Source organism: Leiobunum rupestre, chromosome 2 (genome assembly GCF_980474605.1).
Source record: "Leiobunum rupestre chromosome 2, qqLeiRupe1.1.hap1, whole genome shotgun sequence".
Lineage (NCBI taxonomy): Eukaryota > Metazoa > Arthropoda > Arachnida > Opiliones > Sclerosomatidae > Leiobunum > Leiobunum rupestre.
Genome location: NC_143385.1, coordinates 19,747,574 through 19,765,513, shown reverse-complemented (window position 1 = coordinate 19,765,513; position 17,940 = coordinate 19,747,574).

The following is a 17,940-nucleotide window of genomic DNA, read 5'->3' as shown; positions in this document are numbered from 1 at the left end:
TGAAAAGAAATTTGTCGAGACGATGCTCTCTTGTATTGTGAATTATCCTTTTTTAATTTCAGGGGTATTTATACATAAACACCATACAGCCTCGATAGTGAAGAAACAGTTTTGAATAAAAGATAATTGTAGATTATCAATCTTCAAAAAAGGAGTCCTCCAAAGTTTAGAAATGATTGTTTGATTTATAGTTCTGCATTAACAACAAAATTTCAATTTTCATTTATTTCTCATTGATAATAAATTTTCCGAGCCATTTTAATAAATAAAAATAACTGTGATAAATAGTAAAACCCACTTATTTTTCTATAAATACATTTCAGATACACAAATTAACTAAATAAAAGTATTTAAATAAGAATTGCTTCACTAAATTATGCATTTGTACCTGGATTTGAAATTATATTAGAATAAAGAGTAAAACATTTGTTCAGAGTCGGCTTGATTAATAAAGTAAATAACAGAGACGTATTCAATAAAGTGAAATATAATTTTATTACGCTGTTTACAAAATACTTTTAAAACAATATTTCTAAATTTCTAAAATCGCAGATTTCGAGGTACTTATGCTCGTTCCTCCTAAAGGGAGTTATGTTTAAATTAAGATACACTGAACAAGGTCGTACCTAGGTATCCATATCTCACCCATTTAATCATAGACTAAAACATTTTTATCAAGTTTTTTCTTAGTAATTTTTAAAATTGCAAAGTTTTTAGTTTATGATTAAATCAATCTTTCGGTTATATAGTCAAGGAAATGTACAAATATACGTGTATTTGGTCATTTTAACGGTCAAATAGCCCAGTATGGTGCTGCCAGATGATAAAGTCAGAAGTTGAGACGCGGGTAGCGCCCCCTACATTTTCCGGTCGAGGCGTGGCCGAGAAATAAGAAAGCATTTTGGAAGAAATGGAAAATCATATAGAAGAGTGCAAATTAAAGTTAGAAGAAGCTAATCAACGAGAAATTGTACTGTTAAATAAAGTTAAAGATGAAAAACAGATAAAATGGGATTGAAAATATTGCAAGATAATTGGAAGAGAGCATAGAACTTGAAAGATAAAGTGAAACCCGCGAACTAGTTTAAACAGTCTCTCAGTTCGAAACTAAATCTAGAATAATTGACATCGTGAATCAGTACCATTAGAACTTTTTGTAATGTTGTATACCATTGACTAGCTTAAGTCCTGTAAAAATTGTGCGATTTAATATTAAAATAAAAATAATATATATAAATATCAATATTGAAATATTTATAGAAATAAAAGGTAGAAAATAAAAGGTAGAAAATAGAAGATATCTTATTTTTAAAACATTTCTTAATTTCTTTATTGACTTAAAATATTTACAATGTTTTACAAATTTTGATTCGGTTTAACGTCAAAATTTGTATATGAGTTAGTGAACAATTCCTCGTCGGGTAAAATATTCTGTCCATAGCCATTTGGAGATAATTTCTGCAGAAATTTACAATATTTAAAATTTTTCCAAAGGTACGAAACTATGATTAAGAGATAAGTTAGTTTTATATAAACAGTTCTGAATAGAAAATTAAAATAAATAATAATGTTTTTAATATCTGTTTAATAAATAATATTTATAGTAATTAAAGGTGGCAGATGTTTTCGCAAACAACCAGTGTACTTTTTATCAAATATTATAAACAATTTAAGCAGCGTGCCTTGTAATGCGAAATATCAAATTAATAAGAAATATACCATCCCCTTTCCCCAAAAATAATTGCTGGTCGAATATTTTGGTGATTGGGTGATTCGGTTGTTTGTGTTTTACCCCAGGTAAGGGAAGGGCCCGTCCTGTTACCGGGAGATCTTTGTTTTTGTGGGATAGCGAGGAGATCACAGCGCCCCTTTGACCCTTTTTTGATATGCCGACGTGTCTAAGACCAGTTGTTTGATAGTCATTTATATTTCTTATACATTATATATTATAAATTATTTATTGTGTTAAAATATGCCTACATGTATTATACATATTTTTACGTTTATATTTATTCTCAAAATTGAAGAGTTGGAAAATAATACGCGAGATAAATAACGCGAGTTTTTTTAATAACGCGCGCTCGGACGCGAGCTAAAAAAAGAAATAGTAACGGTTCGGATTTTGATTTGAAAAGGACTCCATTTTATGATCGGAGCAAAATAATTGATACTTCAACTAATTTTGGACGTTAAAGTCGTGTTTTGTTTAACCTTCGAGCTGTAAACGTGTTGACTTGAAGATAAGGACTGGAACAATCTATATTGGCCAATTCGTTATGCCCAACCATCCAGCGGCTACATTCAACATATTGTACGAGATACCATCGCCACCAGCATAAATTCTGTGTTCCGCTGTTCCGAAACGTCAAAAACGTCGCTCAGATTCTTCCACGGCTCCAACCGGATTCTGCTACTTCGATAAAGTTTCCGCAGCTCAACTGAACATTTCGGGATGAACTTTGTTAAGTAATGGTTGCAACCTAGATTTTACATTTCGTTAATGCCGCGAGCACTGGCCAGTTGCTTAGTTTGATAATATTTCATTTAGTTTAATTAGTGTTTAAGTAGTTTTAAGTTAGCTTAAATGTTTGGTTAGGATATTGAGTTTAAATTAAATCATTTAGTGTTTGGCAATCTAACAACTGGCTTGATACGTTTAATAACAAATTTCTCCTAGACACCAATTTAATACTGAGGACCCTCGCTAACCCCACAATATCACGTTACGCGAGTAGTCCCGGGTGTATTCAGTCATTATTATTAATTGTAGACGGGTACCTTCGGGGTTCGCTTAAGTCGATTGTCCCTAGGTTGAGATCTCCAACATTCGACACCCGCGCTACAGCCTATATTATTCTGTCTGCGTATCTATTTTTTTTATTTAATTTTCGTCTGTATGCATTTGGATAGAGCATACCTTCGTTTATCGGAGCGAAGATCGTGTGGTACAGCTTAAATAGGCTTTAATTACCCTGAAATAATAAGATTACGATTATTCGTTCTACAGCTAAACAGAAAATGACATAGCCAACGAATTTTCCAGATTTCTTTTGAACCTCCATCAGTATATGCTACTAGAAAAACCTCGTCCTTCACCATAAGAAAGAACAAGGTGGCAAGCCAAAATATACCTCTCCTCGGAAGAATTGTCCCTAGTGGTATTAATTTCTCGAGATAACCCTTAAAGATATATCTCCGCAATTTAGAGTTATTTGTTAAAAATATTAACCCATTTCTACCCCGCCCGGTATAAAATTTTAATTATAATTAAAATAATTGAGACGAAACGACCAATTTTAATTTATTCAGAATATCATAAGTTAAGTAGTTACAACAGTAAGTTAGACGTACTATAACAATGCACAATTGAATTAAACCCTTTTACAGAACAAGTTTATCAGTTAAATATAATACGAAGCAAATTTTAATGAAATATCTACAGAGGCTTTTTGGAATTACTCGCTTACGAAATACTTGCCGCATCTTTAACGCTCATTTTATTTCAACACTCGCCCTTGATGAAGATACCGTAGATATCTGGTAGTGGACGACTCGTTCACTTCCTGTTGACGTTGTGACGCATACCACATGAAAAAGACCAATGCCGTCCAATTTCCAATATCATATAATGACTCGCACACCCAAGAAATCATTGACTGCGTTAGAAATCGTAGATATCCAAATATCCACACCAAATGTATTTACAAGAAGCAAAAACCTTACCATCAACAAAGCACAGAGAGCCACTTGACTAACCGCCAGCTTTTAAAGCAATTAACGTTAAATTATCTCCTTTGAAATAACAGAACTATATATAGGTCGTTAAGAAAGTGGACCACCCACAGGGTCTACCCTTTAACCCTCTAATCTCGGCTGACTGCGCTAAAACAAGATTTAACCTTTAAAAAATACCAGATTAGGCCTTCATAAATTCATTAATAAAAAAAGACTTTATTACCTATTATGCTTACGATGCCTGTCTTAATTTCAGTGAATCTAAGCAGCTATCGGTGGTTCTGTGGTAGAGCGCTCGACTGCCAAGCCGAATGGTCTGGGTTTGAAACCTGGGTGGCGCATTTGTTATTAATCAACAGAGAAACGCTAAATTAGAATTTCTTCGATGCAATAATTTCAATTTCAATTCTATTTCAATTAAACCAAAATTTCGTACTCTATTAAATACGCTTCCGATAAAGCTGAAGGTCTAATTTTCAATAAGGCGTAACAAGTGTCGGTGGTTCTGTGGTAGAACGTCCGCCTGTCAATCAGGAGGTCTCGGGTTCAAATCCCGCCCGATGCGATCGCAAATTGATACTAAGACGAATACCGTGTACAACTGGTGGAAACCCTGCCATTGGACGTTGAGAGGCAGCATTACACTCAGCACTCGGTCCGTCCCAAAGTCATTAAGAAGAAGTTGGAGAGAAAACGCCCATATAAACACAACAGACTCAACATGCACATCCATCAGAACACAAACACAACAAATTCAACACTCACAACCTACGCATAAACATTACAAAAACCGTAAAACACCATCCAAACCAAACCGCAAATGCATCCGTTAACGCTCACCGTCACACGGTGGTTTTGCCAACCCTTTGAGAAACTGCGTACGCAGTGATTACACTTTGCGCCGAAAATGCGAACGCGTTCGCAGTCCTGACAGACAGACACACCCACAGACCCACCCACAGACAGACACGGTCGTTGTATAACCCCTCCTAGGGGACTTTGTCCCCTCGGAGAGGTAAAAATGGGGTCCATGGGGAATAGGATTTAGTTTTGGTTATCGTTTTGTTTATACTGTAATAGCAACAATACTAAGATGACTTTTCGATAAAGGATTAATTTTGCAGAACTTTTTATATTATCGCGTTTTGATCTTTATTACCGTATGGATTTCAACACAATTGAAGAATATAAAACAATGCAAATAATTTAATTCTTTTAACTGATAATACTGATTTGAAAACCTTGATGTAATTTTATTTATAAGCTGTGGTTTTTTATGCTATATAATTTCAAATGCAGGTATTGTTTAAAGTACAAATGCATAATTTAATGTATAAGGTTTTGTATTTTTTTGTTTATTGATAATATAAATACCGAAAAGATTATGCAACTAAATATTACATTTATGTGTTGGTGAGCTTTAAAGGTACATGAATCTTTTTAACTATGAACCCTATGTAAATAATGTAACCATATTAATAGTTAATTAATAAATTATAAAAATAATAACGCTTTCTATGCGTTAAGAAATATGTTTACTTTCTTCATATATTAAGCTATTTCAAATACCATAATGGGTTCAAGTACATACCATAAATATAATATAGCAATTAAAATTTTAATAACACATGATACTTTTAGTATTTTGTTTATTATTTTCCATTGCCGCCGTTAGATGTCACCAAAGCATCTATTTAAATAAATTTATCCCTTGTTAAAAAACTCTGTTTTCTAGATTTGAGGTTTGCTTTTAAGCATCACTGTAATTAAGAAAGAAATATAAAAACATAATGCAAATATTTTTTTATCTGAGTGTAATACCTTGATATATTGTTTATGTCACCAAAGCATCTATTTAAATAAATTTATCCCTTGTTAAAAAACTCTTTGTTTTCTAGATTTGAGGTTTGCTTTTAAGCAGCACTGTAATTAAGAAAGAATGGACACGCGCGTTTATACATGTTACAACAAAAATTCCAATACATTCACAACTTATTCCACCTACTATTACTAAAAAACTTAACGAAGTTTTAAAATACAACACCCACCACTACTTAATAAACAAGCCAGAAACAAATGTATAATGTTTTACCCCTACCGTATGCGGAAAACGCGGACTCTTTATACGTTTTGAACTTGAATAAAATTAAAAACAATAATCTAAGATACCCTTTAAAGTTAAATTAATTTAGAGTTTATCAGTAAAACCACTTACTTTAAGTATTTTTTAATCCGTTCGGTCTAATAGTAGATTACGCACCTATAATCCATGATGTTTTGATTTAAATTCAAATTATAACGAATTGAAAGTTTGACAAAAATATGAATTTAGTTTGTAAATAAAATCCTTTTATAGTACTTTGAAGGACTCTTAATACGTTTTGAACTTGAATTAAATTAAAAACAATAATATAAGATACCCTTTAAAGTTAAATTCCTTTAGAGTTTATCAGTAAACCACTTACTTTTAAGTATTTTTTCAATCGTTATAAATATATTTACATATTGGAATTGTTACAAAAGGTTCTTTTAAACGTAACTTAGTACATTAATTAAGTATTTTTAATTTACCGTATTTAAAATATAGGTAAGCGGTTTTTATCGTAATTTTATACCTAATATCAAATGTAACATAATTACTCATAAGTATGCCTATGTATAACATTTCCATTGAAAAAATTCAATGGAACCTTGTTTCACGCGGATCATACATTAAGCGGACCCAAAAATGCAAAATTACTTATAGTGCTTGCGCTATTGAAAAGGTTACCATGGAAACAAAATCTCGTGATCGCGAGACACGAGCTAAACTTGAGATGGATGGAGAAAAAAAAATAAGGCTCTTCGTTTTTCCAACTACTTTTCTGATGTACCCAAAAATGGACCAAAAGTACCCTAAAAACGACCAAAGTCACCATTTTCGGCCCAATGTACCCCATTTCGAACCAAAAGTACCCCAAACTGGACCTATTAGCTTTATTTAATGTTAAACTCCCATAGAGATTCCCCTAAAAAGAAAAAAACTTGTCGTCCAATTTTGGGTACATGAATTATTTCGGAGAGGGAATCCATGTTTAAATTCAAATTAACCGCGCCCCCGGGCAATCCGCCCCTCCCAGGTAATCCCCGCACGCGCGCGCGAACACTATCTTCCCGCCTAGGTTATCACTTTTTACATCATTTCAACTTATTCCGTAGGATAAAACGTGATAAGATATACGTTCAAGTGTCAAAAAAAATTCCATTCTACGTTACTTTAACAACGAATATTCCATGACGTCAAAACACTCCAGCAAAGTACTTAACGATTCTATCTCATTGATTAAAATAGACACTTAATGACATTGAATGTTGTTTAAAATTAATTTCATTCTACTTTAACAACGAATATTCCATGACGTCAAAACACTCTTAAATTCAAATTAACCGCGTCCCCCGGGTAATCCACGCAAGCGCCGCCTAGGTTATCGCTTTTTACATCATTTCAACTTATTCCGTACGATAAAACTTGATAAGATATACGTTCAAGTATCTTTCGAGATAAGCGGAGATAAATGAACAAGTTGGCCTGGACACAATATATTGATATACGGGAAAACAAATCGTCGCGAGAAATACCATAAATACATTGACTTTTCGACGATTTTACCCCCATTTCACCCCTTTAATCCCGGATTTCGATTCCGAACCCAAACCCGAACCCAGGTTTGGCGCCAGACCCTCACTTTCCTCCTACTCCCGTACGAAGATCGAAAAAAAGCCGTAGGTCGTAACAGCTCGAAGATAGGTCATCGTGTCCATATTTGTTAAAAGGGTTTTTTTAACAGCTGCGAAATTCAAGTATTTCTCGCTTGCGTAGGGTCACACGAAGTAATTACACAACCAGAAATAAAATTATGCCAAACTATTAAAAAGATAGTTTTCAATCAAATACCCAAATAATTAAAGCAATTAACAGTGGTCCTAATCGAAAATAGGCTCTGATTAGAAAGTACGATCAGTTGAAGCGTAATCGCGATTCGCGAGTAAAGCTTGTTTTCCACTAGCGCGCGTCCTAATGTTATTTTCTTTACGCGCGTAAAAACGTTTGAACGTTTCAAAGCTGAGAAACGCGTCGTTGCGCGCGCCAGTGGAAAACAAGCATAAGGCGGGTCGGACTACACGTTACGTGTGACCAATGTACCAAATTATAACCTACCATTATATGTAAATAATTCCATACTGCCGGGATTGTGCCTAAAAGAATAAGTGCAATTTGATAGTTTACGTAACTTCTAAAAAGTAATAAATCACAATTCTTTCCAAGTGGCCTAACATATCAAGCATAATTACGCACTTCCGGTGCATAATATGACTAAATATCTTGAACATTTTAAGTATTTTTTCATTTAAATCGGATAAGCCATACGAGAGATATTGAATTTTTACTGAATTTTGGTCGCCATTTTCTAAGATGGCGAAAATAACACCAATGGGAGAACACCGGAGACCACACCACGTGAAAGAGCGTTCCAAAATCTATAAAGTAGGAAACTTTTAGCTTTGTGTTAATTTGTTGCGGGTCAAAACCTTTTTTTCCTGTACTACATGTATATGTTTCAAATTCGAAAATAACTACCTTCTGAAAATAAACGAATGTTTAATTATTTTTTATATTACGATTCAATTCGCAACCGAAAACTACGGGTACGACCTCTTTTAACGGCAGAAGAAAACAGTAAGAGGTAATTGCTTTATTATTACAATTCAAAACAGAACAGCATTGAGTGCTAGCTTTACACATTTTTGATTCTAGCAAACGCTACACACTCAAGAAGTGGCGTGAAAACTTCAGCGAATAAAGCATAATTACAGTTTTAAAAGCGTTTAAATTTTCATTGAGCCTTGGCTGCATCAAGCCGTGATTTCGTTACTTGGCAGTTTCCAAACACAAGGAGCAATTCGCAGAAGCTTGTTAGTCCTTATAATGTTTGTCACATAATGATTTACCTTGCATTAGCGAAACCGACTATCATTTAATAATTTTGCACTGAATGAATGGGAAGTGTCATACTTATTTTACTATGTTACTTATGCTATATCTCGCTCGCACTCACTAGCTTGAGATCTGCTGATGCTCGCAGATTTTTTAGCGCCTAAATCGTTGATCCTAACATTTCACTCTTTTTGGATCGCTTAAATTGGCGCTCTTCTCATTTTCGATTTGTGATATTTTAATTGCTTAAAAACCGCTCAAAATTAAAGAGCGCCCATAAAATTCTTCAATGTACGTGTTCCATAAAAGCAATACGAATAGTCCGGGCCATGCAGACGAGTCGCAAGGGGAGGGGGGAGGTTGAAAATTGAAAATTTATGAAAAAAAAAACCACTTAAAAGGCTGGAAGTAGGGGTGCTAATCAACCACATTTCTAATCCGCTCCAAGGGATAGAAAGGGGGTGGGAATCAACAACATTTCTAATCCGCTTCTAGGGATCGAAGGGGGAGGGGGCGGCAAATAGGAAAATCTATAACAATGATTTAGAGTTTCGAGGGAGTCGTGTAATTGAAAAGAACCAGCGACTATTGCTCCAACACTTGGTAAAAATGCTTGTCGCCGCCCCTGTTTAAACCAGACAGTCTCGGAACCATGTTTAAAGCCAGTGAGGTTCTAAACTTAATGTACTAAATATAGACCTCAGTATCTTTCCCGAATATTTTTAGAAATGTAAAACATCTTTCTGTAAGACCGAAGATAAATATCCAAAACCCTAGCACGAAGGCATTGCATGACGGTGTAGTTTTTCCTACACTCTAATTTCCTAAAAAACACACATTGAAGGGTTGAAATGTCAGCATAGGCATACTGTGCATTCTCTAGTACTAGGCCTATATGTGGGTAAATTATGACCACTCGAAAAACTAAAACGCGACCCTAAGTTGTAACTTTTTCCGTGTGGAATTTGTATATTTCATTTCAGTAAGTTAATTATCAAATAAGACTAATAATATCATTTAATTTAATGACATATAAATTATATAAAACATTATGCATTGTTATAAAACATTCTAAATAAATTAGACCAAACAATTAAACCTTTCCGTTAATATTCTAAATCATATATAAATTATCTTCCGTCGCGTACCCTACTTCGTCGTAAAATGTATTTTTCCACCCTACAGAATGTTGACAGATTGAAACTTGAAACTGGTAAACCTAGGCTTAGTAGTCTACAAAAGAATCTGTACAAAGCCGCAAGCGGGAAATGTTGCTCCTGGGACCAAAACAACAAAATTGTGCCTTCGATGGAATCTATTCACTAATCACTACTCACTAGGTATTTTAGAAATTCTATGAAAAGGGTGATTTTACATACAGTAGAACTGACGACGGGCAGCATTTAGCTATATGCAGAAAACAAAATATAATTGTTATCAAGAATAAACAATCAAGCAAAATATTTATAATATTAATATAAATATTGAAATATAAATTGAAAACCTGAATTTCTTTATTTTCACTCAATATATACACGACGACGAAGTATTAAATATGAACTGAAATCTTAATGGCTTTTTTCCAATGATATACATGGTGACACGTCACGCTTGTAAATTAATTTCCAAGGGGTAATTCTATGGAAAGTAGTTATGAAAAATAATAATACACGATTTACCATTAAAATTAAGGTTTAGTAATTTTTTTTATAAAAGGAAAGTTTCGGCCGGATTAGACGGCCCTCACAGGGCTGGATTAATCGGCCGAAACTTTTACTACGGGAAAATGTCGGCCGAATTAGCTGGTTGCTGATGGATGACTATTCCGGCCGAAACTTTCGGTTTGGAAAATTTCGGCCGGAATAAACTCCAGCAATTCGTCCGCTATTCCGGCCGAAAGTTTCGACCGTTTTAGCCACATTTTAGTTGAAAGCTAGTCCGGCCGGAATAGTCTGGGGCTAATGCGGCTGGAATTTTCGGCCGGAATAGCCACTTCGTTAGAAATAAGTGCTGCACTTACAAGGAGACCGATTTGGTTCTAACTCGGGGGTTTGGTAGACCTTCATCTTACTTGAAAAAGCCTAAAGGGAAATGTCTCTATAGGCAACCGTTTTGCCATGGCAACCAAAAATGTTTTTGACAACACAAAATGAAAATTTTCCCATTGAAAATAACATGGGAATCTGTCCAGTAAAATTTTAATCAATTTCGAACTTTTTCATTATTTTTTATTTATATTTTCTATTTTTAGCATTTTCAAAAATTTAAATTGGTCAGATTCCCATGTTATTTTCAATGGGAATATTTCCATTTTGTGTTGCCAAAAACATTTTTGGTTGCCTATGGAGACATTTCCCTTTAGGATTTTTCAAGTTACATGAAGGTCTACCAAACCCCCGAGTTCGAACAAAATCGGTGTGTTACACCTCGGGTGGTCTCCTTGTTAGTAAAATATCAACTTAAATCTTGGCAACTGTTGAAAAGATAAACATTTTTCTCAGATCAACATTAGCTGCTTTATAGCCCAGGGAATTATTGTTATCTTTCCTTTAATTATGGTTTAACTTGATAATGAATTTCATTAACCGCATCGCTTGCCTGGTTAATTTACAGTATCAAAAAGGATTTCATAGTGGACACATATGAAATGATAGAATTCGGACACTTCGTGGGAGAAAACGAGGCTACGGGACTGATTGGCCAGTTCGTCAGAAACGTTAAGTATCAACCTTCATTTGTGAAAATCCGGAAAGACTATAGTAAAGTCAATCCATTTGTAAAATATTTTAACAAATTTGTTCGCATAAAACGATTTTTAATACATTTACAATAAAATCAAAATTTAGTATTTTTAAGTTATATAAAAACGCTTTAATTTTTAGTAGGTGTCACTAATTTCCACCTTTGGACTAAGAATTAATTATTACCCAAGACGCAGTTTTCTTTGTTATAAGATATTTTTTCGTGCTTTATTAATTTTTAATCTTTATATAGTTAAAGCATTAGATTTGATTTTATCCCGATTAAAGCAAGGAAATGATTTGCCCCTCGATAAAAGCAGAACCGAAATATTTATTTATTTAGCGTTTAATAAGGTTATTGTTTAATAACATTTCTTTGAACGAATCTATATAAATGTCTATTCAAAAATTAAAATCACAGAGACTAAGGTTTTCGTACTCCACTATGATTCCGGATACATCTGAAAATACTTTAATTTTTAGAAGTTTTTTTAAATCCACGTACCTCAACTTACATGGTCTTTCCTTTCAGGTCCCGAAAACTCCCTTAAGGAGTTGATTTTTTTAAATAATAATTAACATACCCTATGTGTGCAATGAAAGTAATGAATAAAGGGCTAGGACCCTCTAGACAAATTTATGCAATCTTAAAAACAAAATATCACCTTTTAGTTTTGGCACCTCGACGAGGCTCAGTGCACGCGCTCTCAGTCACGACTGAAAGAAAATCAATAAAGTTAATTTAAGAAAGAACTCTTGATAACAATGCTACTTTAATAACTTGTTAATTTAGGAATCAGATTTTTCTCTGTTTCCGCTTTCACCCGAGGAGAAGGCGCTGCGATTTGTGGATTACACGGTGCCCCTTTATTACAACAAGTGGGTGATCATTTCGGGAAAGCCAATGTTCTACGAATCTCAATCATTTGCTATTGCTACTACATTCTCTTTAGAGGTAACTTAGCACTTCGTCTCGCAGCAAGAGGAGTCGGGTTCGATCTCACCTTGTGGCACAGGGTGAAAACTCGGAACAACTCCTTCTGCGTTGGGTTTGCAAGTTATCTCCCCACTGCGTTAATGGGTTTTCTCCCGAGCCCTTCGCTTTCCCCTTCGATTAAAACTTGTAGAGGTTAACGGTAATAGTTAGTGTAATTGGCTCGTGTGGATAGAAGGGGTTGCTACCACCCTCCTACGCATTGTAACCCGGCCACCTAAATTAATAGGTTTAAAAGTCGATTGATGACTTAGGCCTACCGTGGTGCCTTGGGTATTAGCATTGCTGATTATTATTATTATTATTATTATTATTATTATTATTAAACGGAGAACACTTTAGGTGAATATAAAGTGAAGCGGGCGACATTAAATATGGGTATCAAAAGAAGGGTTTAAGAACCATTACCTACATTAAAAATGTGTCCGCTAATGTAACTACCGCGAGTTACCACGAATGGTTTTAATAAACCTTGTATAGACAAATTCGTAAAATACATACGGTCATACAAACTAGCAGGGGCAAAAACCATACTAGGTATTATTAGAAACCCTTATCTCCCACAACAGATGGCGCTACGGTATTAGAGATATTTGTCGTCTGCTACTCGAGTGCTACACGTTTTCGTGTTTACTATTTTTACAGCGTGGTTATTGTTTAGAGGTATTTAAATCAAGGTAGTTCGAACACAATTTAAATGAATTTCAACTCTGCAATTAATGGTGGATTGGTATTTCCAATTGTTGGGTACTAAAAATCTATCAAAGATGTTCCTATGAATAGTAAAAAAGGAATTAAAGATTTTTACAACTCTAAATAAAAGACTAGCCAGCACTTCCGTAGACGTTACAAATTTTTAATTGAAGAATATATTCTATCGGATACACTAATGAGCAAAGCAGAATAGTAAGTGATAGTTTTTTCAATTTTAAAAATAATCTTAAGGTTTGAAAAGATGATAAACTTAGTTATTGTTTTGTTTTATAGTGACCACGATAGAGTGTTTGTGAAAGCTATGTGTTATAAAAGCCAGGAAGAAAAATTAAAATATGTACACAATTTGCACTGCACTGAAAATATCTAGCCCTGAAATCTTAGATGGATACGGTGGATGTGCCACTTGTATTTTGGGAACAAGTAATCATGGAATAGCGCTACTTAGATTGCTTGCCCATTTACCGTGGTAAAATATAGAGAATCCGCCCAAAGAACTTTCCGGTACAGACAAGCCACAGCAGTGGAACCGTTATAGAGGCTAAAATATTTATCCTTTTTCTGTGACTGACATCAATTTCCAAGCTCCGAAAGGAGAGAGCAAAAATAAGCCCATGCTTTGTAAAATGTATGAAGCTACCTCCTCTAGTCTCGATCGAAATGAGTTATCAACGTGGACGCTAGACCTTATAGATAATCTTAATTCAAATGGTGTTGACGGTTGGGCCAACATTTTACCCAAACCAGAAGTTTTTTTGGGTAGAAACCAGGATGGAATGAGCCCGGAGGGATCACCACTTAGTTTAAAATTGGCTATCCATGAATATGGATTTGAAGTGGTTCACAACGTCCGAACGTCGAGACCTTCCAGACCCACATGTTATTTTCAAGTGTGCACGTTCCTGCAGGTAGATTTCCTATTCCAATGCATTGCGTTTCTTGTGGATCTATACGTTGGTCCATCAACAATGCCATTGGGAAATTCAGTCCGTCAGAGTCGTTATTATTGATGGTAAATATAACTTTTTTTCTAAAACTAAGCTCTCTTTTAATTTAAATTATTATTCGTTATGTAGAAAACGAACGGTATTTTCAAGAAGCTAAGGATACGGAAATAAAAACTAGGGACCAATCTGATTCTCCCGTGTGGAAGGCAGCACGTATGTACCACCAGATTAAGGAAATTGGGCATTTGCATGCAATCAAGTATGAAAATGTTGCCAGAAACAAGTACAAAGAAAAAATGTACAATATCGGCCATGGCGTCACAGTGCATACTTCAGGGTATATTGTTGATCCAACTAAACCGTGGCTGGGATCTTCCCCTGATGGTTTAGTCCATGACCCCAAAGAAGGTGAGCCTTATGGAGCTTTGGAAATAAAATGTCGTTGGGAGATAAAAATTCAACTCAAGCTTTAAACGGAGATTTCAGAGTGAAATTGGTTGCCGGAAAACCTTTTTTCAATTAACGTGATAATCATTTTTATCGAATTATGGAACAAATGGGTCTGGCATTATCGGGGCTGAAATGGTGCTATTACGTAGCGTATTTTCCGACAGGACTTATTATTTTTAGAGTACGCTTTAATCAAGAAAAGTGGGAGAAGATGGAATCGATTTTGAGAAGATTTTACTTCACTCAGATGTTACCAAAGTTAGCTTAATAATTTTGTTAATTAAATAAGGTGATAATTGCAGTTCCTAAACAAGAATTATGATTCTGCTCAGTTATTAATGAATTAAAACTTTATACATTTATGGAATGTGCAAATTATTTTACATTAAGTTTCAATATATTATATATCTGCCAAATTTAGTAAAACTAAGATGATTCATCTAGAGAAGTATCCAAATTATTTACTTGCTGAGTACGTTCCTCCATTTCACTGTCTTCTGAATTTAAGTCACTCCATTCTGAAAGTTCATCATCAAGGGTCGCAATTTTCCGGTTCAAGAATTTCCTCCTGAAAATCATCGAGGGTGGTATTTTCCGGTTCGAGAATTTCCTCTTGAAAATAATCCAGCTGCTCGATATTAGTGGATATACCAGGTTCCAATATCGCTTCGTAAAAATCATCGTCTTCCAGCGAAGTGTTGTTAACATTGCCCATATTTCGAATGAGAGGAGCTTGAAAATTAGACAACAAAATGACCACAGTCCATAATTGATTAATGACAGGAGCGAGAGTTAAGGGAATTGGACGATCCAGTATGCGATATCCTCTTATTCTAGATATTCTTCGTTCTACGTGTATACGAAGGTATGTAATTGTTTAAAATTTTTCTAGTTCTTCTCTCGTGAACTGGCCCTCTTCATCGAGAAATGGTGGTATATTTAATTTCACACCTATTTTATTTACATGTATAATTTTTTCAATAAGAAATCCCTTATCGGCCATAACACTATCATTGGGTTAGAATTTCCACCAGAAAGCCACTTCTTCGTGTTATTTCTTGGTCCGAGATACATCCGGTGAACAAATGTGACATAAAAATTACGTACCCGTTTAGGCTAATACCAATGAGTCCTTTGTAGGTGGTGTTGGATTTATAATTTGAATATGAAGCTGACTGTAACACTAAAGACTTAGATGACTGACATTTCAATTCTGTTGCATCCACTAAAACGCGCGTATTGGAATACACTCGCTTAAAGTCTTCCGGCATAGTTTCATCGATTTGCTCCTTCGTTGGCCATATGTTGATTTGCACCAGGCGTAGGTTCATGAAATTTATCCATGTGATACAATAATTTGATGATGTACTTGACGCAATACCGAAACGGTCTGCTAAATCTTTTATAAATAGGCCTAGTCAAAGACGCATTAAAACTAAGAGAAACTGATCTTCAACGTTTATTTTTTTTGGACGTCCAGCTGGTGAAGTTTTTGGTGGACCTTTACCGCTATTCCAAACGTTAATATTCTCCCCATCTGCACCTGGATTAAGGCGATGGTATAATGCGGAAAGTTTCTCAAAGTTTTGTAAGTCTGTGTAGAACGCTATGTCCTTGTTATTGTTCTTTATTCGATCAATGCTGGGTTTAACTTCATTTAAGCGTTTATCTACAATTTCCACTTGCCTCACTGCTTATTTTAAATCTTTCGTCGTTTGCTTCAGCTTGTAATCTTGAACATCTAATAACTGCTTTTGTACAGCTACTTTTAATTTCAGTTCTGTGATTCATTTTTCTAACTCTTTTATTTTATCAGGATTTTTAGAACAGTCCCAATTATTGTTGCTTTCTTGTACCTGTTGAAGCCACGACTGTAACTACATTTGACACTACATCTGTTACTGTATCTTTTATATCCTGGTCTTATGACGACATTAAATTTAGTGGCGTTGTTACTGTAGGATCGTCTATCCTGGTGTGATTTCTGAAGTCCCACTTAAAAAATGACGGTACTGCATCCTCTTTCAAATATATCATGCCGTTAGCACGACTGGTTTGATAATCAGATGACTTGAAATGTCCCGAACATACGTAAATAAAACTAACTGGTTTGTAAATATATTCTCTTCTCCGGATTATCTTTAGTCAGAGAAATCGCATTGGTTTTTTTTAATGATGGAACTTTATGATATGAGATCTGTAAAACAAAATTTATTTACTAGGTGTAATTACGTGTAAACTTATATTTTAATTGTAATTACATTTCTGGAAATTCCTCTCTTCGTGCAATCCAAAACACAACATACCTTGCCTGGAGGACCCATAGCTCTGACTAAGGCTAATCAAAATATTCTAGGAACACCAAACATGTTTGGTGTTTTCTTTTTAAACATCTTCGTCTTTATTAATTTATAATATGTACTTGAGATTGTTTTAGAAAATATGGCAAGGGTTTAGATAGGGTTGACCACAAGAAAACGTTGCGTAGAGGCAGGCTTTTATTTGCCGTCTGAAATGTTGTGAAGAACAGTCGTACCAAAACCATATTCCCTGACTCGATAACGGTGCGTCTCAGAGTAGATCCAGTTGCATAAATGTCAGGTATGGCTGACCAGTGTTAAATATTGATCAAGTATTTCGAAGAAATACAATATATCAATCTATTTAATTTTGAGGCATTGTGTAAGCCGTGTAAAAAATATATATATAAAAAACTCCAATCTTTGTAGCGCACGCGAGAATATACCGCGAGAACATAAACAGTCTGTCACGAATAAATTATCGTTTGAAGAGGGTCGTTTAAAAAGAGGATTAACGAAATTTTAATTAAGGAATTGACAACGGAAAGTTGTATATATTTTTTTTAAGTTTATATTTAGCTCTCCCAATAAATTTAAAATTAATTTTCCTAAATACGGGCCAATTAAATGTTCCCCAAAAATCCCACACCAAACATTTAAACTCAACTGTTTTGGTGTGGTGCAGGACTTGTCGCGTCTGGGTTTTCTTAGCTATAATGACTAATGTGTAAAATTAATAATACGTTACTTGAAAAAATTGATTCATCGGCAGCCAACAGAATACTTGGGAATTAACAAAAGTCATAACGCTTTCATAAGGCTGATAAAAGTTCCCAAGTAGAATTAAAAAACCATTTAATGATTGACATCTAAATGGCTCCAAACTTGCCTGGTGCATGGTCCAGGATCGTTATCGAACATTGAAAGTATTTTTTCTCAATTACTACAGCGACATCTTGTGCTTAGTCTTGAGATTTCGGCGGATGAATTTATACGATTTTTAATAAGCCTCAGTCAACAGCGTAAAACGTTTTGCGACTTGCTAGTTGTCTTTGAGCAAACTGCTCCCGGTGCAATCGCTGAT